This window comes from Bos grunniens, chromosome X (assembly GCF_055505025.1).
Source record: "Bos grunniens cultivar Pamir isolate PY7600 chromosome X, Bosgru_T2T1.0, whole genome shotgun sequence".
NCBI lineage: Eukaryota > Metazoa > Chordata > Mammalia > Artiodactyla > Bovidae > Bos > Bos grunniens.
Genome location: NC_141194.1, coordinates 49,393,970 through 49,416,652, shown reverse-complemented (window position 1 = coordinate 49,416,652; position 22,683 = coordinate 49,393,970).

Here is a 22,683-nt window from a genome sequence, read left to right as displayed (position 1 = left end):
AGGCTGACTTATGGAATAAGGAAATGAAGGTTGAGGTTGCACAAGATGGTATGGAGACATGAAGGGATTCTCCCTTTTCCGTATTAAGGTTGGCCTACTGTGAAAAGATAATAATCTGTAATATACTGGTTAAGAGAGCTTAGTTCTTCTTATAAAATGCTTTCTGCCTGTGGAATATCATGGTCCTATTTCCAGGTGATGACTTTCCCTTTTGTTGGTTATACAATAACAGGCTTTCATACTAGAAGTTCTAACATTATGTTTTGATCTAGAATTGTCTCCCTTAAGGTGTGTCTAGTGTAGATCTCCTCACTGCCAGGAAATCCCAGGAAGGTGAGCAAATAGATGGAGCATCTTACACTATAAGCGTTGTGGTAAGCAGCCTCTAGGATGGTCCCCAATGACACTGCTTCTTGATAGTCATATCCTGTGTAATATCCTTCCCTGAGTATGAGTTGAACCTAGTAACTTGCTTCTAATGAATAAAATGGGCAGAATTAATGGGATACCACTTCCAAGATTGTGAAAAGATGCTGGCTTCTGTCTTGCTCATGCTATCTTGCTTTAATTTTCTCATGTTAACAGAAGTCAGTTCCATGATGTCAGTTGCCATATAGAGAGACCCATGTTGTAAGGAAATGAGGGAAGTCTCTAACCAACAATCAGGAAGGAACTGCAAGCAATAGCTTGCAACAATTTGAATCTTTCCAAAAACCACTTGAGTGAGCTTGCCTTCCTAGTCAAACCTTGGGAGAAGACTAACATCCCATACAGAACCTTAATTGTGGTCTTATATGAAACTTTGAGGCAGAAGCACCCATTAATCCATGCCTGGATTCCTGACCCACAGAAATTGTGGGATAATAATAAATGGAGTTAGGATTTTGTGTAGGAATACATTCAGGATTAGTTACCAATTTAAAGAACTGGTCACAGAATGCAAATCAACATATCACTTCCTTCCTTAAATATTTTCCTTCAAAAATTTTGCTATGAAAGTCAGGTGAGGTAGACAAAATCTGTGGATCTGAAATTCTTGTATTTCATTGGAAACTGATTTAAATTTCATTATGATTTCAGAGGATAAGTTGCTGGAATTGGCTATTGAGGATTGAGATGATCTTGCTCTGTTTTATATAAAAAATTATTAAATTAGAAACCTAAGCTTGTTCAAATTGTGCTTAAATTTCTTCCATTCCATCAAATACCCCTGTAAAACTAGTTTCCCCACTAAGAGTGTTATTAAAACAAAGCATGGAAACAGTTAATAAATAAAAAAAATATTTATGGCTTTAAGCTTTAAAGTTTGGAGGTAACTTATTATGCATTCACGGATGACTAATACAGGGTACACTTCTTCCTATGGGAAATTAGGTGGCCCTAGTCCACTGAACTCATAGTTAATCTGCTCTATTCCTTCACCATTGACTCCTTCACCCATTACACCAATCGTAGAGCAGTACATGAGAAAGCTATATATCACAGAGAATGACCTTTAAATCATCCATAGTGAACCAGAAAAGGAAAAAGTCCCAGAACCCTTCAGCATTCAAATTATCTTTAATTATTCTATAATTGATCTTCCTGAGCTCATTATATTTTTTTTTCCAGACCATCCCATTCCAAATGGATAACTAGTTGGACTCTTGGCTTTAACTTCATGCTTTATTGCCTGGTCATTCACCAATATTCAAGGACAGGGTACAGCTTCTATGGAAGACTGGCAAAGACTCTTCTAAGAAGATGAAATATGCATGCAGACTCTTGATCTGATTTGGTAAGTTATTTTACAAAAAGGTTTTGTTGCTTCAGGTGAGTATCCCTGTCATTTCCTCATGCTGTTAGAATATTACTAGTGCTGAATCCAGTCTGTCCTTTTAATTTCTTTTATCACCAAAAAAAGCCTTTATTCCTTAAGTAAAAAAGGGACAAAATCCTTCCCAGAGTATGTTAGATGCACAGACAAAGATTAAAACATATGATAGAATACACAATAAAATACACAAGTCCATATCTGATTCAAATTAAATACAATGCATGCAATAGATTGAATATAAAAAGGAACCAGTATAGTTCTGCTTGAGATGTGTTTTTTCCCCCATTAATAATCTCTACAAATTTAGGGAATATCATAGAAAACCACAAAAGATCACTACATTGGCCATATAATGTTGCTATCATTCAGGGAAAAAGCTAATTAAATAACCTCAGATTTCAGTGGCTCGAATTATGGCTAATAGCGGCTTCTTCAGGAATTCTATTAGGGAAAGTTACAGATTAGAAAATTAAAAGAAATTTTCTGATATATTTTAAAAGTAACAATTATATTATACTAATAAAATTACTTTTGAAATTATGGGATATCAACAAACACCAACAATAAGTAATAAACAGAAAACAAAGTGAGTGCCTATCTAGAGAGAGCTAAACGAAATTCATCTATATTAAGTGGAAACCCAAATTCCTTAGTTGTCCAATATTTTCTGACTAATAGCATATATAAAGAAATCAAATAAATAAAAATTATATTCACTATTTAATGCCAAGAAAACTTTTCCACCTGAATTATTTGACCATAGGCAATAGGTGGTCAAATAATGAAAACATGAAAGAAATATTACATTCTACAGTGGTTTTCAAATTTACTGTGCATAAGAAAAAAAAAATGAAGAGCTATTAAAGCATAAATTCCTGGTCCCTTTCTCCAATAGGTCTGAAGTCGGGTCCATAAATATTCATTTCTTATTCCCAGATGATAATGTTTCTGCTGATCCAATGACTATACTTTGAGTAGTACTGACATATCCTGAAACTTATGAATGGGACCAAGTTCCTAGTGTTTTGATAACATCCTGTGAGTTTTGTCCTTGTAAAAAGCTTCTGGGTTGTTTTAACGATTCTTAGCAAAAGATTTACACAGTTATAAATTTTCTTGATTCGTTGCTCAACATGGAGAAAGTCAAATAAGCCTGAGTCTCTGAAGGTGGAGACTTTTAAAAATAGGATCAGGGATAACTTAGCTGGGCCTATTTGCAATTGTGACTTCAAATACTTCATGGCTACCAACTGATGGACACTCTACATTTGGAGAGACTATGTGCACTTCTGGAAAAAAAAACAGTTATTTAATACAGGTGCTTAGGGATCTATTTTCAGTAGCAAACAACTCTTTTTCCTGAATAATGTGAATGCCTCTTAAAAACAAATGAGCAAGTGATGTCACTGAGAATGGTAGAGTAGGGAGTTCCAAAGATCTGTACCATCATATAAACTACCAATAAAGCTAGTAAAAACTATAAGGAACAACTTTTTTCAGAACTCTAAAGTAGAAGCAAAAACTTAAGGGGAATGCTTAAAGTGCTTAGTCGCTCAGTCATGTCTGACTCTGTGAATCCATGGACTGTAGCTCACCAGGCTCCTCTGTCCGTGGGGATTCTCCAGGCAAGAATACTGGAGTAGGTTGCCATGCCCTCCTCCAGGGGACCTTCCCAACATAGGTATCAAACTCAGGTCTCTCGCATTGCAGGTGGATTTTTTTTTTACCATCTGAGCCATGAGGAATGCTTAATGAAGAGGCTGCAAAGCATCATAAGATAGCCTTAGAACATTTTCACTTACCAATCTTCTATCGTCTACTCCCCAGTTCAGCAGTGGGCATAGGAACAGTGGCCTACTTTCTTAGGATGGCTTACTGGCATCAGAGGGGACAGTATGGATGCAGTTCTCAAAGGACTGTAGTTGTTTACTTTTGTTTACTGATGGCACCCTGAGAGATTGACTCAGGGACCTGACTTGGTTTTGCCCTCTCCACTCAGAAGTCTGTCTGAACTGGAGGCGCCTCTTGGGAAGTATTTTTAAAAATCATTTAAAGTAAAATATACTAATTGCAGTTGTCTGTGGTAAGGGACAACAAAGGAGGCAAGCAGCAAAAAGACTGAAGATGTAGGAAGGGAGAAGTTCGGGTAATAAGACAGATGGGGAAATAAGGGCTTAGAAAGGATTCTGTCTACACCAAGAAGTTCACAACACCATGTGTATGCCCACAGTTAGATGTGTACTAAGAAAATACCAGAGAAAACCCCAAGTTTTTACCTTACCCTGATCTTTAAGTTTCCAGTAGCAGAAAGTGAACTAAAACAGGGCTACAAGTGACCTGACTAAGCTTTGAAGAAATGCCCCAACTCAGAGCCAATCTGCATAAACAACCCCAAACAAGCAAAAATAATAAACCCTAGAGAGGAGAATCTGTTTTCCAGAATTATTGTATTGTAAATATTCAAAATGCCCAAACAACATAAAGTAGGCAGAGTCTGGCCCATTTTTTAAAAAGTGAAATTAAAGAAAAATAAAAATAAAAATAAGTGAAATTAACAGAAACAGTTTCTGAGGAAGTCCCAGCATTAGACTTACTAGGAAAAGACTTTAAATCAACTGCTTAAAATACACTCAAAGAGTCAAAGGAAACCTGGCATAAATAAGTAATACAATCCAGGGGAATGATGTTTCAGGAAAAATAAAATCAACAAAGTGATAAAAATTATAAAAAGGAACCAAATAGAAATTCTGAACCTGAAAAGTACAATAACCAAAATGAAAAATCCACTATGGGATTCAACAGTGTATTTGAGCAAGGAGAAGAAAACATAGGCAAATGTGAAAACAGATCAATTGAAATTATTTAATCTGAGGTGCAGAAGGAAAAAGAATAAATAAAAATACACTTTAAGGTACACATGGTACATCATTGAGCATATGGGATTCCTAGAAGGAAAGAAAAGAAAGATGGGGACAGGGAGAAGCTGGCATCAACTCTACTAGATTGCCATACATCACTTCATGGGAAATAGATGGGGAAACAGTGGAAACAGTGTCAGACTTTATTTTTCTGGGCTCCAAAAATCACTGCAGATGGTGACTGCAGCCATGAAATTAAAAGACGCTTGCTCCTTGGAAGAAAAGTTATGACCAACCTAGATAGCATATTGAAAGGCAGAGACACTACTTTGCCAACAAAGGTCCATCTAGTCAAGACTATGGTTTTTCCTGTGGTCATGTATGGATGTGAGAGTTAGACTGTGAAGAAGGCTGAGTGCTGAAGAATTGATGCTTTTGAACTGTGGTGTTGGAGAAGACTCGAGAGTCCCTTCGACTGCAAGGAGATCCAACCAGTCCATTCTGAAGGAGATAAGCCCTGGGATCTCTTTGGAAGGAATGATGCTAAAGCTGAAACTCCAGTACTTTGGCCACCTCATGCGAAAAGTTGACTCATTGGAAAAGACTCTGATGCTGGGAGGGATTGGGGGCAGGAGTAGAAGGGGACAACAGAGGATGAGATGGCTGGATGGCATCACTGACTCGATGGACGTGAGTCTGAGTGAACTCCGGGAGTTGGTGATGGACAGGGAGGCCTGGCGTGCTGTGATTTATGGGGTCGCAAAAAGTCAGACACAACTGAGCAACTGAACTGAACTGAACTGAAGATGTTAATTTCAATACCCTAGTAACCACTAAGAAAATAACAACAGAAACAAATGCCAAAAGAAAATGAGGGACTCAAAATGGTACACTAGAAAAAATCAATTAAACACAAATCAAAGTAATAATATAAGAGTAGAAGAACAAAAAAAAAAAAACTATAAGAAATGTAGAAAACACAGCAAAATGGCAAAAAAAATCCTTCCTTATCAGTAATCACTGTAAATTTAGATGGATTAAGTCTTTACATTAAATGCAGAGACTAGCAGACTGGATTTTTTTTTTTTTTAAAGAAACATGGTTCAGGACTTCCCTGGTAGTCCAGTGGCTATAGACTCCACGCTTCCACTGCAGGGTGTGTGGGTTCGATCTCTGGTTGGTGAAGTAAAAATCCCACAGGCCACACAGCAAGACCAAAAAAAAGAAAACAACCAGAAATGTGGCTCATCTATATGCTTTCTACAAAAGACCTATTAGATCCAAAGACACATATAAGGTTGAAACAAAGAATGGAAAGGGAAATTGGTACTGAGAGTTGCGATGTATCTACAATTAATCAAACAAAGTAGACTTTAGTCAAATGTTACAGAGACAAAAAAGGATATTATATGTTGATAAATGGTCAATCCATCAAGGAGATGTAACAATCATAAACAAACACACACCTGACAACAGAGCCCTAAAATACATGAAGCAAAAAAATTGAAGAAACTGAAGGAAGAAATAGACAATTGTAAACTAACTGAAGGGATAAATACATCATATTGAAAAATGATTAAAACGACATGGCAGAAGACCAGTAAGGAAATAGAAGACTTCAACAAAACTAGAAGTCAGCTACATCTAACAGACTTAGACAAAACATTGAACCCAACATTAGCAGACTACCTATTCTGAAGGGTACATGGAGCGTTCTCCAGAATAGATTGCATGTTAGACCATATAACAAATATTAAGAAAATTTAAAAAGATTAACATACACATGTATGCCTGTGGCGGACTCATTTCAATATATGGCAGAACCAATACAATATTGTAAAGTTTAAAAATAAAATAAAGTTTAAAAAAAAGATAAAAAAAATTAAAAGCAAAATCACATAAAATTGGAGCATATTTAGACATCAATTTTTTACCTAAGTATTAATCTAATTAGATTATCTAATTTTTCTTGAATTAGTCATTAGTGTCAGGTAGATTTTTTAATATATTAGCATAAAGTTGCTTTTGTTAAATTATTGTTTGAAATTATTGTATCTGTTAATACATTTACTTTGTAATATAAAACTACATGGGCATTTTCATCTCTGCATTTTCTCTTGCCATGATAATATTAGCCATAAATTGTCTATTTTATCATTTATTAATAAAAAATTACTCAAATTTCCTAAAAAAAAAGATTAACATACAAATTGTGTTATCTGAATGAAGCTAGATATTGACAAGAGAGGGAAATTGTAAAATTCAGAAATTCATAGAATTCAAACAACACTTCAACAACCAATGATTCAAAGAAGAAATAAGAAAAATTAGAAAATACTTTGAAATGAATAAAAACCAAAATTGTTGTTGTTGTTGTTCAGTCTCTCAGTTGCATCCAACTCTTTGCAACGCCATGGACTACAACATGCCAGGCTTCCTTGTCCTTCACCGTCACCCAGAGATTACTCAAACTCATATTCATTGAGTCAGTGATGCCATTCAACCATCTCATCCTCTGTTTCCCCTTCTCCTCCTGCCCTCAATCTTTCCCAACATCAGGGTCTTTTCCAATGAATTGGCTCTTCACATCAAGTGGCCAAAGTATTGGAGATTCAGCTTCAGCTTCAGCATCAGTCCTTTCAATGACTATTCAGGGTTGATTTCCTTTAGAATGGACTGGTTGGATCTCCTTGCTGTCCCAGGGACTCTCAGGAGTCTTCTCCAATACCACGGTTCAAAAGCATCAATTCTGCGGTGCTCAGTTTTCTTTATGGTCCAACTCTCACACGCATACATGACTACTGGAAAAACCATAGCTTTGACTGGATGGACCTTTGCTAGCAAAATAATGTCTCTGCCTTTTAATATGTTGTCTATTTTGTCACAGCTTTTCTTCCGAGGAGCAAGCATCTTTTAATTTCATGGCTGCAGCAATGCTCTGCAGTGACTTTGAGGCCCAAGAAAATAAAGTCTGTCACTGTTTCCATTGTTTCCCATCTATTTGCCATGAAGTGATGGGAATGGATGCCATAATCTTTGTTTTTTGAATGTTGAGTTTTAAGCCAGCTTTTCCACTCTCCTCTTTCCTTTTCATCAAGAGAGTCTTTAGTTCCTCTTCATTTTCTGCCATAAGGATGGTGTCATCTGCATATCTGAAGTTATTGAAATTTCTTGCAACAATCTTGATTCCAGTTTCTGCTTCATCCAGCCAAGCATTTTGCATGAAGTACTCTGCACAGTTAAACAAGTAGGGTGACAATATACAGTCTTTATGTACTCCTTTCCCAATTTTGAACTATGTAGTTCCATGTCCAGTTCTAATTGTTGCTTCTTGACCTGTATACAGAATTCTCAAGAGGTAGGTAACATGGTCTGCTATTCCCATCTCTTTAAGAATGTTCCACAGTTTGTTGTGATCCACAGAATCAAAGTCTTTAGCATAGTCAATGAATCAGAATTAGATGTTTTTCTGTAAATCTCTTACTTTTTCTATGGTAAACGTATGTTGGCAATTTGATTTCTGGTCCTTTGCCTTTTCTAAATCCAGCTTGAACATCTGGAAGTTTTCAGTTCACATACTGCTGAAGCCTAGCTTGGAGATTTTTGAGTGTTACTTTGCTAGCATGTGAGATGAGTACAATTGTGTGGTAGTTTTAACATTCTTTGGCATTGCCTTTCTTTGGGATTGGAATGAAAACTGACTTTTTCCAGTCCTGTGGGCACTGCTGAGTTTTGCAAATTTATTGGCATATTGAGTGCAGCACTTTCACAGCATCATCTTCTAGGATTTGAAATAGCTCAGCTGGAATTCTTTCACCTCCACTAACTTTGTTCATAGTGATGCTTCCTACGGCCCATTTGACTTCACATTCCAGGATGTCTGGTTGCAGGTGAATGATTACACCTTTGTGGTTATCTGGGTCATTAAGATTTTTTTCTATAGTTCTGTGTATTCTTGCCATCACTTCTTAATATCTTCTGCTTCTGTCAAGTCCATACTGTTTTCTGTCCTTTATTGTGTCCATCTTTGTATGAAATGTCTCCTTGGTATCTCTAATTTTCATGAAGAGATTTCTAGTCTTTCCCATTCTATTGTTTTCCTCTCTTTCTTTTCATTGATCACTTAAGGGCTTCCCTGGTAGCTCAGATGGTAAAGCATCTGCCTGCCATGTGGAAGATCCGGGTTCAATCCCCGGTTTGGAAGATCCCCCGGAGAAGGAAATGGCAATCTGCTCCAGTACTCTTGCCTGGAAAATTCCATGGATGGAGGAGCCTGGTAGGCTACAGTTCATGGGATCGCAAAGAGTCAGACACGACTGAGCAACTTCACTGACTGATCATTTAGGAAGGCTTTCTTATTTCTCCTTAATATTCTCTGGAACTCTGAATTCCGATGGATATTTCTTTCCTTTTCTCCTTTGCCTTTCACTTTTCTGAGCTATTTGTAAGACCTACTCAGACAACCATTTTGCCTTTTTGTATTTCTTTTTCTTGGGAATGGTTTTGATCACCTCCTTCTGTACAATGTTATGAACCTCCATCCATAGTTCTTCAAGCACTCTGCCTATCAGGTCTAATCCCTTGAATCCTTTGTCACTTCCACTGTATAGTCACAAGGGATGTGATTTAGGTCATACTTGAATGGCCTAGTGATTTTCCCTACTTTATTCAATTTAAGTCTAAATTTTGCAATATGGAGTTCATTATCTTAACCACATTCAGCTCCCAGTCTTGTTTTTGGTGACTGTATAGAGCTTCTCCATCTTTTGCTGCAAAGAATAGTCAATCTGATTTTGGTGTTGAACATCTGGTGATGTGCATGTGTAGAATCATCTCTTATGCTGTTGGAAGAGGGTGTTTGCTATGACATTGTGCAGCGCATTGTCTTGTCAAAACTCTGTTAGCCTTTGCCCTGCTTCATTTTGTACTTTAAAGCCAAACTTGCCTGTTACTCCAGGTGTCACTTGATTTCCTCCTTTTGCATTCCAGTTCCCTATGATGAAAAGGACACCTTTTTGGGGTGTTAGTTCTAGGAGGTATTGTAGGTCTTCATAGAAGCATTCAATTTCAGCTTCTTTGACATTAATCTTTGAGGCATAGACTTGGATTACTGTGATATTGAATGGTTTGCCTTGGAAATGAACAGAGATCACTCTGTCATTTTTAAAATGATTGATATTCCAGAAATAAACCCATAGATACATGATCAGTTGATTTGGTTTTGTTTTGGTTTGTTGTTTGGTTCTTTATTTTTGCCACACCATGTGGCATATGGGACCTAAATTCATCAACCATGGATTAAACCATGCCACCTGCATTGGCTTCAAAGAATCTTAACCACTGGACTGCCAGGGAAATCCCATATGATCAGCTGATTTTTAACAGGGCTTCCAAGAACATTCCATGGGGAAAGTAAAGTCTCTTCACAAATGCATTGGCACATTCAAAACTTTACAATGAAGTTGGACTGTTACCTTATACCATATACAGAAAGTAACTCAAAATGAATCAGAATTATAAATATGAGGGAAAACTATATAACTCAAGAGAAAACATAAGGGTAAATACTTATGGATTTAGCAGTGGATTCTTACATATGACACTAAAAGCATAAGCTACAAAAGAGAACAAAATAAAAATTAAAAAATAGTGAGAGAAACTTGAACATGTATTTGTCTCCTATATCCAAATAACCAATAAATACTTTAAAAATGTGCAACATTGTTATTCATTTATGGAAATGCCATCAAAACCACAATGAAATACCATTCATATCCACTAAGATGGTTTTTATTTTAAAAATCAGAAAATAAGTGTTGTTGAGGATGTGGAGAAATTAGAATTTTTCTCTATTGTTGCTTGTAATGTAAAATGGTGCAACCACTGTTTAAACAGCTCTTCCTCAAGACATTAAACTTAGAATTTCCTTATACTCAGTAATTTAACTCCTAAGTTTTTACCTTAAAGAATTTAACAGAGGTGTTTGAACATAAACTTTTACACAAATATTCACTGCAACACCATTCACAATGGCCAAAGGTGGAAACATCCTAAATGTCCATTATTGGAAGAATCGATAAGCACAATATGGTTTATCCATTCAATGGAATATTATTCAGCCATAAAAGGCAACGAGGTATATGCTAACACATGGACAAACCTTGAAAACATTCTAAGTGAAAGAGCTAGACACCAGAAAACCACATATTGAAGAATTTCATTTATATGAAATATCTAGAATAGGCTAATTCCTAAAGATAGAAAATTGATTAGCAGTTGCCTCAGGCTGAGGGAAAAGGAGAATGGACAATGACTACTTAATCGTTACAGGGCTTCCTTTTGGATTGATGCAAAGTTCTGAACCTTGATAATGGTGATAGCTACACACCTTGCAAATGCTGTAAACGACATTGAAATGTATATTTTTAAATGAATAAAATGGTAAAATTGATGTTATTTTGTATTTTACCACCATAAGATGGAATGAAGTACTCATACACGCTAAAACATGTATGTAGAACCTTGGAAACCTTATGTTAAATGAAAGAAGCAGACACACAAGACCACTTTTCATATGCTTCCATTTATAAGAAATCCTTATAATTCTCCAAATCTGTGGAGATAAAAATAAGGTGCTTAGAACTGGCACCCTAGGTGAGGTGAGGGTGAGTGGGAGAAATGGAGGGGAATAACCACTAATGTGCCTGCAAGCTATTTTTGTGTTGTTGAATATATTCCAAAATTGATTATGGTTATGCTTGCAAAACTTTGTAAATATACTAAAAACCACTGAATTGTACACTTTAAATGGTTAATTATATAGTATGTGAATTATATCTCAATATATGTGTTATTTAAATAACTCATAATGAGGGGTCACTATATACCTATCAGATAGCTATAAAGAAAATAATGCCAACAGAAAATGGTGATAATGATAAAGAGAAGCTGTATAACTCAAAAATTATTGTTGAAAATCAAAATGTTGGAATTATGCTAGAAAACAGTCTGGCAGTTTCTTATTAACTGGGAAACTACCATAGGACCCACTATTTCATGCCTAGGCATTTATTCCAGAGAAATAAAAACTGATTTTCACACAAAAACATATGCAGATATTTATAGCAGCTTTATTTGTAATAGAAAAAACTTGGAAACAGTTCGTACACCCTCAATAGGTGAATTAAACAAATGGTAGTGCATTCAAACTGTTGAATACTACTGAGCATAAATAGAAATAAGTTATTTATTGATACAACAACTTGGATGTAAGTCAAGGGCGTTTCCCTGAATGAAGAAAAGTCTATCCGTTTTGCATACAGTAATGTATGCATTTCAATGCTATTCTCTCAAGTCATCCCACCCTCTCCTTCCCCCACTGTGTCCAAAAGTCCATTCTTTATGTCTTCATCTCCTTTGCTGCCCTGCAAATGGGATAATCAGTACTATCTTTCTAGATTCCGTATGTATGTGTTAATATGCAATATTTGTCCCTCTCTTTCTGACTTACTTAATTCTGTATAATAGGCTCTATGTTCATCCACCTCATTAGAACTGACTCAAATGTGCTTCTTTTTATAGCTGAGTATTATTCCATTGTGTATATGTACCACAACTTCTTTATCCATTCATCTGTCAGCAGAAATTTAGGTTGCTTCCATATCCTAGATATTGTAAATACTGCTACAATGAATATTGGGGTATATGTGTCTTTTTCAATTATGGTTTCAATTGTGGTTTCCTCAGGGTATATGCCCAGTAGTAGGGTTGCTGGGTCATATGGTAGTTTTATTCCTAGTCTTTAAAGGAATCTCCATACTGTTTTCCATAATGGCTGTATCAGTTTGCACCCTCACCAACAGAGCAGGAGCATTCCGTGTTCTCCACATCCTCTCCAGCATTTATCATTTCCTTCAGGGAACCCTGAGACAGGTTCAGTTCAGTTCAGTTCAGTCGCTCAGTCATACACGTTAGAATGTGTCAAATAAAATCTGCTCTGCTTACCAATCTGGTTTGAGGGATATAATTGGTAACTTCTTAGTGTTCACACTTGTCTCATCCCTCCCTGGTATGGTGTAGTCATGGTGTGGAGAAGGCTGCGGAACAGTTCCAAATTCTATCCTTCAAACCAGATTGGTAAGCAGAGCAGATTTTACTTGCTATGTTCTAACCTGTCTCAGGAGAAGGCAATGGCACCCCACTCCAGTACTCTTGCCTGGAAAATCCCATGGACGGAGGAGCCTGGTAGGCTGCCGTCTATGGGGTCGCACAGAGTCAGACACGATTGAAGCGACTTAGCAGCAGCAGCAGCAGCAACCTGTCTCTGGGTTTTCTGAAGGACTCTGTTTTGCCTTATTTGGATCTCAGGTGGGGAGATGCATTGAATGCTTGGAGCTACAGGAAGATGAAGATCTGCAAACACCTGGGGTAAGAGATTGAGTGTAGAAACACACAATAGATGATCTAAGCCTCCAAGGAGAAATCAAGATTGAAGAAACCCTTTGGGAAATCAAGATATTTAAAAGCAACAAGGTACATGGTGAAAGTCAAAAAAGGCACACAGAGGTTCAAGAAAGACACATGCTAGAATAGACCCGAGAAGACCATAAGCTTTCCCTCAGACTGGTGCAAAGACTCAGAACACATCGAGCTAATTAGTGAAGAATTACCCTGGTACAGAGCCACTTTGGAAAGACTGGGAGACGTGGCTGATTTTTAAATATCCAACTTTAAAAAAATCACAAAGCATACAAGCAAACAGTAAAACATGGTCTATTCAAATTTTTAAATGTGGCAAAACACAGGCATAAGATTTAATGTCTTTGACTTTAAGACAACTATCTTAAAAATGCTCAAAGACCTAAAGGAAAACATGGACAAAAAAACTAAAGGGATACTATAGAATACTATCAGAATATAAAAAATGAGAAAGAAATTATAAAAAGGAACAAAACAGAAATTCTGGAGCTGGAAAATATAATCAGTTCAGTTCAGTTAAGTTGCTTAGTAGTGTCTGACACTTTGTGACTACATGGACTGACTGCAGCATGCCAGGCTTCCCTGTCCATCGCCAACTCCCAGAGTTTACTCAAAATCATGTGCATTGAGCCAGTGATGCCATCCAACCATCTGGTCCTCTGTCATCCCACCATCTGGTCCTCTGTCATCCCCTTCTCCTCCTGTCTTCAATCTTCCCAGCATCAGGGTCTTTTCCAATGAGTCATTTCTTTGCAACAGGTGGCCAAAGTATTGGAGCTTCAGCTTCAGCATCAGTCCTTCCAATGAATATTCAAGACTGATTTCCTTTAGGATGGACTGGTTGGATCTCCTTGCTGTCCAAGGGACAGCATTTCTCTGATAATGAGTGATATTGAGAATCTTTTCATGTGTTTGTTAGCCATCTGTATGTCTTCTTTGGAGAAATGTCCGTTTAGTTCTTTGGCCCATTTTTTTGATTGGGTTGTTTATTTTTCTGGAATTGAGTTGCAGGAGCTGCTTGTATATTTTTGATATTAATTCCTTGTCATTGCTTCATTTGCTATTATTTTCTCCCATTCTGAAAGCTGTCTTTTCACCTTGCTTATAGTTTCCTTTGTTGTGCAGAAGCTTTTAATTTTAATTAGGTCCCATTTGTTTATTTTTACTTTTATTTCCAGTCTTCTGGGAGGTGGGTCATAGAGGATCCTGCTGTGATTTATGCCAGAGAGGGTTTTGCCTATGTTCTCCTCTAAGAGTTTTATAGTTTCTGGTCTTACATTTAGATCTTTAATCCATTTTGAGTTTATTTTTGTGTATGGTGTTAGAAAGTGTCATAGTTTCATTCTTTTACAACTGGTTGACCAGTTTTCCCAGCACCACTTGTTAAAGAGATTGTTTTTAATCCATTGTATATTCTTGCCTCCTTTGTCAAAGATAAGGTGTCCATAGGTGTGTGGATTTATCTCTGGGCTTTCTATTTTGTTCCATTGATCTATATTTCTGTCTTTGTGCCAGTACCATACTGTCTTGATAACTGTGGCTTTGTAGCAGAGCCTGCAGTCAGGCAGGTTGATTCCTCCAGTTCCATTCTTCTATCTCAAGATTGCTTTGGCTATTCGAGGTTTTTTTGTATTTCCATACAAATTGTGATATTATATATTCTGGCTCTGTGAAAAATTTCGTTGGTAGCTTGATAGGGATTGCATTGACTCTATAGATTGCTTTGGATAGTATACTCGTTTTCACTATATTGATTTTTCTGATCCATGAATATGGTATATTTCCCATCTATTAGTGTTCTCTTTGATTTCTTTCACCAGTGTTTAATAGTTTTCTATATATAGGTCTTTAGTTTCTTTAGATAGATATATTCTTAAGTATTTTATTCTTTTCATTGCAATGGTGAATGGAATTGTTTTCTTAATTTCTCTTTCTACTTTCTCATTATTAGTGTATAGAATGCAAGGGAATTCTGTGTGTTGATTTTATATCCTGAAACTTTACTATATTCATTGATTAGCTCTAGTAATTTTCTGGTGGAGTCTTTAGGGTTTTCTATGTAGAGCATCATGTCATCTGCAAACAGTGAGAGTTTTACTTCTTCTTTTCCAATTTGGATTCCTTTTATTTCTTTTTCTGCTCTGATTGCTGTGGCCAAAACTTCCAAAACTATGTTGAATGGTAGTGGTGAAAGTGGGCACCCTTGTCCTGTTCCAGACTTTAGGGGAAATGCTTTCAATTTTTCACCATTGAGGATGATGTTTCCTATGGGTTTGTCATATATAGCTTTTATTATGTTGAGGTATGTTCCTTCTATTCCTTCTTTCTGGAGAATTTTTATCATAAATGGATGTTGAATTTTGTCAAAGGCTTTCTCTGCGTCTATTGAGAGAAATAGATTTTCTTTATTTTTCAATTTGTTAATGTGGTGTATTACATTGATTAATTTGTGGATATTGAAGAATCCTTGCATCCCTGGGATAAAGCCCACTTGGTCATGGTGTATGATCTTTTTAATGTGTTGTTGGATTCTGATTGCTAGAATTTTGTTAAGGATTTTTGCATCTATGTTCATCAGTGATATTGGCCTGTAGTTTTCTTTTTTTGTGGCATCTTTGTCAGGTTTTAGTATTAGGGTGATAGTGGCCTCATAGAATGAGTTTAGAAGTTTACCTTCCTCTGCAATTTTCTGGAAGAGTTTGAGTAGGATAGGTGTTATCTCTTCTCTAAATTTTTGGTGGAATTCAGCTGTGAAGCCGTCTGGACCTGGGCTTTTGTTTGCTGGAAGCTTTCTGATTACCGTTTCAATTTCTGTGCTTGTGATGGGTCTGTTAAGATGTTCTATTTCTTCCTGGTTCAGTTTTGAAAAGTTATACTTTCCTAAGAATTTGTCCATTTCTTCTAAGTTGTCCATTTTATTGGCATGTAATTGCTGATAGTAGTCTCTTATGATCCTTTGTATTTCTGTGTTGTCTATTGTGATCTCTCCTTTTTCATTTCAATTTTATTGATTTGATTTTTCTCCCTTTGTTTCTTGATGAGTCTGGCTAATGGTTTGTCAATTTTATTTATCCTCTCAAAGAACCAGCTTTTGGCTTTGTTTATTTTTACTATGGTCTCTTTTGTTTCTTTTGCATTTATTTCTGCCCTAATTTTTAAGATTTCTTTCCTTCTACTAACACTGGGATTCTTCATTTCTTCCTTTTCTAGTTGCTATAGGTGTAGGGTTAGGTTATTTAGTTGACTTTTTTCTTGTTTCTTGAGGTATGCCTGTATTGCTATGAACCTTCCCCTTAGCACTGCTTGTACAGTATCCCACAGGTTTTGGGTTGTTGTGTTTTCATTTTCATACTTTTCTATGCATATTTTGATTTCTTTTTTGATTTCTTCTGTGATTTGTTGGTTATTCAGCAGCGTGTTGTTCAGCGTCCATGTGTTGCAATTTTTAATAGTTTTTCTCCTGTAATTGAGGTCTAATCTTACTGCACTGTGGTCAGAAAAGATGCTTGGAATGATTTCATTTTTCTTTTTTGGAATTTACCAAGGCTAGATTTATGGCCCAGGATGTGATCTATCCTGGAGAAGGTTCTCTGTGTGCTTGAGAAAAAGGTGAAATTCATTGTTTTGTGGTGAAATGTCCTATAGATATCAACTAGGTCTGACTGGTCTATTGTATCATTTAAAGTTTGTGTTTCCTTGGTAATTTTCAGTTTAGTTGATCTATCCATAGGTGTGAGTGGGGTATTAAAGTCTCCCACTATTATTGTGTTATTGTTAATTTCCCCTTTCATACTTGTTAGCATTTGTCTTACATATTGTGGTGGTCCTATGTTGGGTGCATATATATTTATAATTGTTATATCTTATTCTTGGATTGATCCTTTGATCATTATGTAGTATCCTTCTTTGTCTCTTTACACAGCCTTTGTTTTAAAGTCTATTTTATCTGATATGAGTATTGCTACTCCTGCTTTCTTTTAGTCTCTATTTGTGTGGAATATCTTTTTTCAGCCCCTCACTTTCAGTCTGTATGTGTCCCCTGTTTTGAGGTGGGTCTCTTGTAGACAACATATATAGGGGTCTTGTTTTTGTATCCATTCAGCCAGTCTTTGTCTTTTGGTTGGGGCATTCAACCCATTTATGTTTAAGGTAATTATTGATAAGTATGATCCCATTGCCATTTACTTTATTATTTTGGGTTCGAGTTTATACCCCCTTTTTGTGTTTCCTGTCTAGAGAAGATCCTTTAGCATTTGTTGGAGAGCTGGTTGGGTGGTGCTGGATTCTCTCAGCTTTTGCTTGTCTGTAGTGCTTTTGATTTCTCCTTCATATTTGAATGAGATCCTTGCTGGGTACAGTAATCTGGGCTGTAGGTTATATTCTTTATCACTTAAAGTACGTCCTGCCATTCTTCTACTTCACTAATCCTATCTTTTGCCTCTGTTATTCTACTATTTGTTCCCTCCAGAGTGTTTTTGACCTCATTTATTGCATTATTCATTACATTTGACTCTTTTTTATTTCTTCTAGGTCTTTGTTAAACCTTTTTTGCATCTTCTTAATCCTTGTCTTCAGGCTATTTATTGTGATTCCATTTTTATTTCAAGATTTTGGATCATTTTCACTATCATTATTTGGAATTCTTTATCAGGTAGATTCCCTATCTCTTCCTCTTTTGTTTGGTTTGGTGGGCATTTATCCTGTTCCTTTACCTGCTGGGTATTTCTCTGTCTCTTCATCTTGTTTATATTGTTGAGTTTGCAGTGGCCTTTCTATATTCTGGCAGTTTATGGAGTTCTCTTTATTGTGGAGTTTCCTCACTGTGGGTGGGGTTGTACAGGTGGCTTGTCAAGGTTTCCTGGTTAGGGAAGCTTGTTGTTGGTGTTCTGGTGGGTGGAGCTTTCTCTATGGAAGCTTGTGTTGGTATTCTGGTGGGTGGATTCTTTCTCTCTGGGGTGCAATGAAGTGTCCAGTAATGAGTTATGAGATGTCAATGAGTTTGGAGTAACTTTGGGCAGCCTGTATATTGAAGCTCAGGGCTGTGTTCCTGTGTTGCTGGAGAATTTGCATGATATGTCTTGCTCTGGAACTTGTTGGCCCTTGGGTGGTGTTTGGTTTCAGTGTAGGTATAGAGGTGTTTGATGAGCTCCTGTCGATTAATGTTCCCTGCAGTCAAGAGTTTTCTGGTGTTCTCAGGATTTGGACTTAAGCCTTCTGCTTCTGGTTTTCAGTCTTATTTTTACAGTAGCCTCAAGATTTCTCCATCTATACAGCACCATTGATAAAACATCTAGATTAAAGATGAAAAGTTTCTCCACAGTGAGGGACACCCAGAGAGGTTCACAGAGTTACATGGAGAAGAGAAGAGGGAGGAGGGAGTTAGAGGTGACCCGAATGAGATGAGGTGGAATCAAAAGAGGAGAGAGCAAGCTAGCCAGACCTCCTTATGTGCACTCCACAGTATGGACCACTCAGAGATGTTCATGGAGTTATACAGAGAAGAGAAGAGGGAGGAAGGAGACAGAGGTGGCCAGGAGGATAAAGTGGAGAAGCAAAAGGAGAGAGATAGATCTAGCCAGTAATCAGTTCCCTAAGTGTTCTCCACCGTCTGGAACACACAAAGAGATTCACAGAGTTGTGTACAGAAGAGAAGGGGGAGGGAGGAGATAGAGGTGACCTGGTGGAGAAAAAGGAGAGTCCAAAGGGGGAGAGAGCAGTCAAGCCAGTAATCTCATTCCAAGTAAAAATGAGTACTGAAAATTGGGTTCTTAAAGGTACAAAATTGATAACAAACACAAAAAGCAAAGATTAAAAATCTAGAGTAGAGGTTGGATTTTAAAAAATACAATATTAAAAAAAGAGAAAAAATCACAAAAATTATAAAATATATATGTATATATATGAAGTTTGCTTTAAAAAATAAGGTCTCTTTTTTTTGCAAAGTAATAATAGGTTATAAAAATGAAAATTAAAGGAGTAATAGAGGACTTAAAATTTTTTAAAAATTAAAAAAGAAGAATTATAGTAAAAATAGTAAAAATATATCTAGGACTTTCTCGGGTGTTGTTGTGGGCAGTGTGGGGTCAGTTCATTTTTGGATAGTTCCTTGGTCCGGCTTATATTTCTCAAGATCTATCGGCCCCCTTCTTATGTGGTCGGTACTAACTACAGGGTTTTAATCTATTGGATCTGTCACTTCCAAGGGGGTTCCCTCTGTTTTAGCTTCTTCTGTTTGCTGGTCTCTTCAGTGTCTGATTTCAGCTCTGACACAAGGGGGTGGTGGTGGACACTTTTTTAGGCTCACTGTTCAGTCGTGCTGTGGGGAGGGAGGGACACTGCAAACAAATAACACTGGCATGTGCTCGCAGTGTCTCAAAAACACTGCGCCTGCCCCCACTCACAGTGCATGTGCCCTCCCTGCCCACACTGCTCAGGCTCTAGGTTGCTCTGCCCGGAACTGTCCAAGGCCAGCCCTGGGTTGTATGCACTTCCCAGGTCTAAGCCGTTCAGGTTCAGGCACTTGGGTAGTCCTCAGAGGCACAGACTCTATTGGACCTGCGTTTTGTGCCCTTCCCTGGTCCAAGCAGCTCAGGTGATGAGGTGTTTGGCGAGTGTGGTCACTGTGACTTATCGCCTGCCCCATCCCTGCCATTCCGTTTCTGGATGTACAACCAGCACATCTTCTCAGGCGGATGTTGACTGTCCAGAACCCCAGGATATCTTAGTTAGCAACGAAGCCTGCTTGCAGCTTGGTAGACAATGTCTCTCTGGGGCTGCGATTGCCCTCTTCCGGCTCTGGCTGCCCTTGCCTGCCTGTCACTGAAGGGGGATGGTCTGCAGCAGGCTAGCTCTGTTCAGTCCTTTGTTCTGTGAGCAGGCCTGGTGGTGTTTTAGGTTAGGGCTTTTTGCGTGATAGCTATCCCACAGTCTGGTTTGCTAGGCCAAGTTAGTTCCCTCAGATTGCCCTTTGGGCATTTAGGCCCTGTCCTTACTCTAAGCAATGCAGCCCATGCCTCCCTGCCCAGCCCCCACTTGCTAGTGGCGGGTTCAGGTGTCTGCGCTGCTTCCTCGCTGGGGGAGTTACCATCGGGCATGTAATCTGTGGGGTTTAATTATTTATTTATTTTTCCTCCCAGTTATGTTGCCCTCTGTGGTTCCAAGGCTCGCCACAGACTTGCCAGTAAGAGTGTTTCCTGGTGTTTGGAAACTTCTCTCTTTTTAAGACTCCCTTCCCGGGATGGAGCTCTGTCCCTACCTCTTTTGTCTCTTTTTTTGTCTTTTATATTTTTTCCTACTTCCTTTCAAACACACTGGCCTGCTTTTCTGGGTGCCTGATGTCCTTTGCCAACATTTAGAAGTTGTTTTGTGGAATTTACTCAGCGTTTAAATGTTCTTTTGATGAATTTGTGTGGGAGAAAGTGGTCTCCCTGTCCTATTCCTCTGCCATCTTAGGACTGCCCCCCAAGAGAGTCTTTAGTTCCTCTTCACTTTCTGCCATAAGGGTGGTGTCATCTGCATATATGAGGTTATTGATATTTCTCCCGGCAATCTTGATTCCAGCTTGTGCTTCTTCCAGCCCAGCATTTCGCATGATGTACTCTGCATAGAAGTTAAATAAGCAGGGTGACAATATACAGCCTTGACTTACTCCTTTCCCAATTTGGACCCAGTCTGTTGCTCCATGTTCAGTTCTAGCTGTTGCTCCTTGATCTGCATACAGATTTCTCAGGAGGCAGTAATGTGGTCTGGTATTCCCATCTCTTTAAGCATTTTCCACAGTTTGTTGTGATCCACACAGTCAAAGGCTTTGGCATAGTCAATAAAGTAGATGTTTTTCTGGAACTCTCTCACTTTTTCGATGATCCAACGAATGTTGGCAATTTGATCCCTGGTTCCTCTGACTTTTTTAAAACCAGCTTGAACATCTGGAGTTTCATGGTTCATGTACTGTTGAAGCATGGCTTGGAGAATTTTTAGCATTACTTTGGTAGTGTGTGAGATGAGTGCAATTGTGCAGTAGTTTGAGCATTCTTTGACGTTGCCTTTCTTTGGGATTGGAATGAAAACTGACCTTTTCCAGTCCTGTGTCCACTGCTCAGTTTTCCAAATTTGCTGGCATATTGAATGCAGCACTTTCACAGCATCATCTTTCAGGATTCGAAATAGCTCAACTGGAATTCCACCACCTCCACTAGCTTTGTTTGTACTGACACTTCCGAAGGCCCACTTCACTTCACATTTCAGGATGTTTGGCTCTAGGTGAGTGATCACACCATCATGGTTATCTCGGTCATGAAGATCTTTTTTGTACAGTTCTTCTGTGTATTCTTGCCATCACTTTTTAATATCTGCTGCTTCTGTTAGGTCTGGACCATTTCTAACCTTTATTGTGCCCATCTTTGCATGAAATGTTCCCTTGGTATCTCTAATTTTTTTTTGAAGAGATCTCTAATCTTTCCCATTCTATTGTTTTCCTCTATTTCTTTTCACTGATCACTGAGGAAGGCTTTCTTATCTCTCCTTGCTATTCTTTGGAACTCTTCATTCTAATAGCTATATCTTTCCTTTTCTCCTTTGCCTTTCACTTCTCTTCTTTTCTCTGCTATTTGTAAGCCCTCCTCAGACAACCATTTTGCTTTTTTGCATTTCTCTTTCTTGGGTATGGTTTTGATCACTGCCTCCTGAACAATGTCACGAACATCTATCCATAGTTTTTCAGGCATTTTGACTATCAGATCTATTCTCTTGAATCTATTTCTCACTTCCACTGTATAATCATAAGGGATTTGATTAGGTCATACCTGAATGGTCTAGTGGTTTTCCCTACTTTCTTCAATTTAAGTCTGAATTTGGCAATAAGGAGTTCATGGTCTGAGCCAGTCAGCTCCTGGTCTTGTTTTTGTTGACTGTATAGAGCTTCTCCATCTTTGGCTACAAATAATATAATCAGTCTTATTTTGGTATTGACCTTCTGGTGATGTTCATGTGTAAAGTATTCTCTTGTGTTGTTGGAAGATGTTGTTTGCTATGACCAGTGCGTTCTCTTGGCAAAATGCTACTAGCTTCTGCCCTGCTTCATTGTGTACTCCAAAGCCAAATTTGCCTTTTACTCCAGGTTTTCTTGACTTCTTCCTTTTGCATTCAAGTCCCCTGTAATGAAAAGGACATCTTTTTTGGGTGTTAATTCTAGAAGATCTTGTAAATCTTCATAGAACCATTCAACTTCAGCTTCTTCAGCATTACTGGTTGGGGCATAGACTTGGATTACTGTGATATTGAATGGTTTATCTGGAAATGAACAGAGATCATTCTGTCTTTTTTGAGCTTTCATCCAAGTACTGCATTTCAGACTCTTTGTTGAATATGATGGCTACTCCATTTCTTCTAAGGGATTCTTGCCCACAGTAGTAGATATAATATAATAACTGCATTGAAACATTCACTAAATGGTTAATCACACCTTTGAAGTTATAGAAGACAGAATCAGCCAACTTGAAAATAGGACATTTGAAATTATTGAGTCTGAGGAAC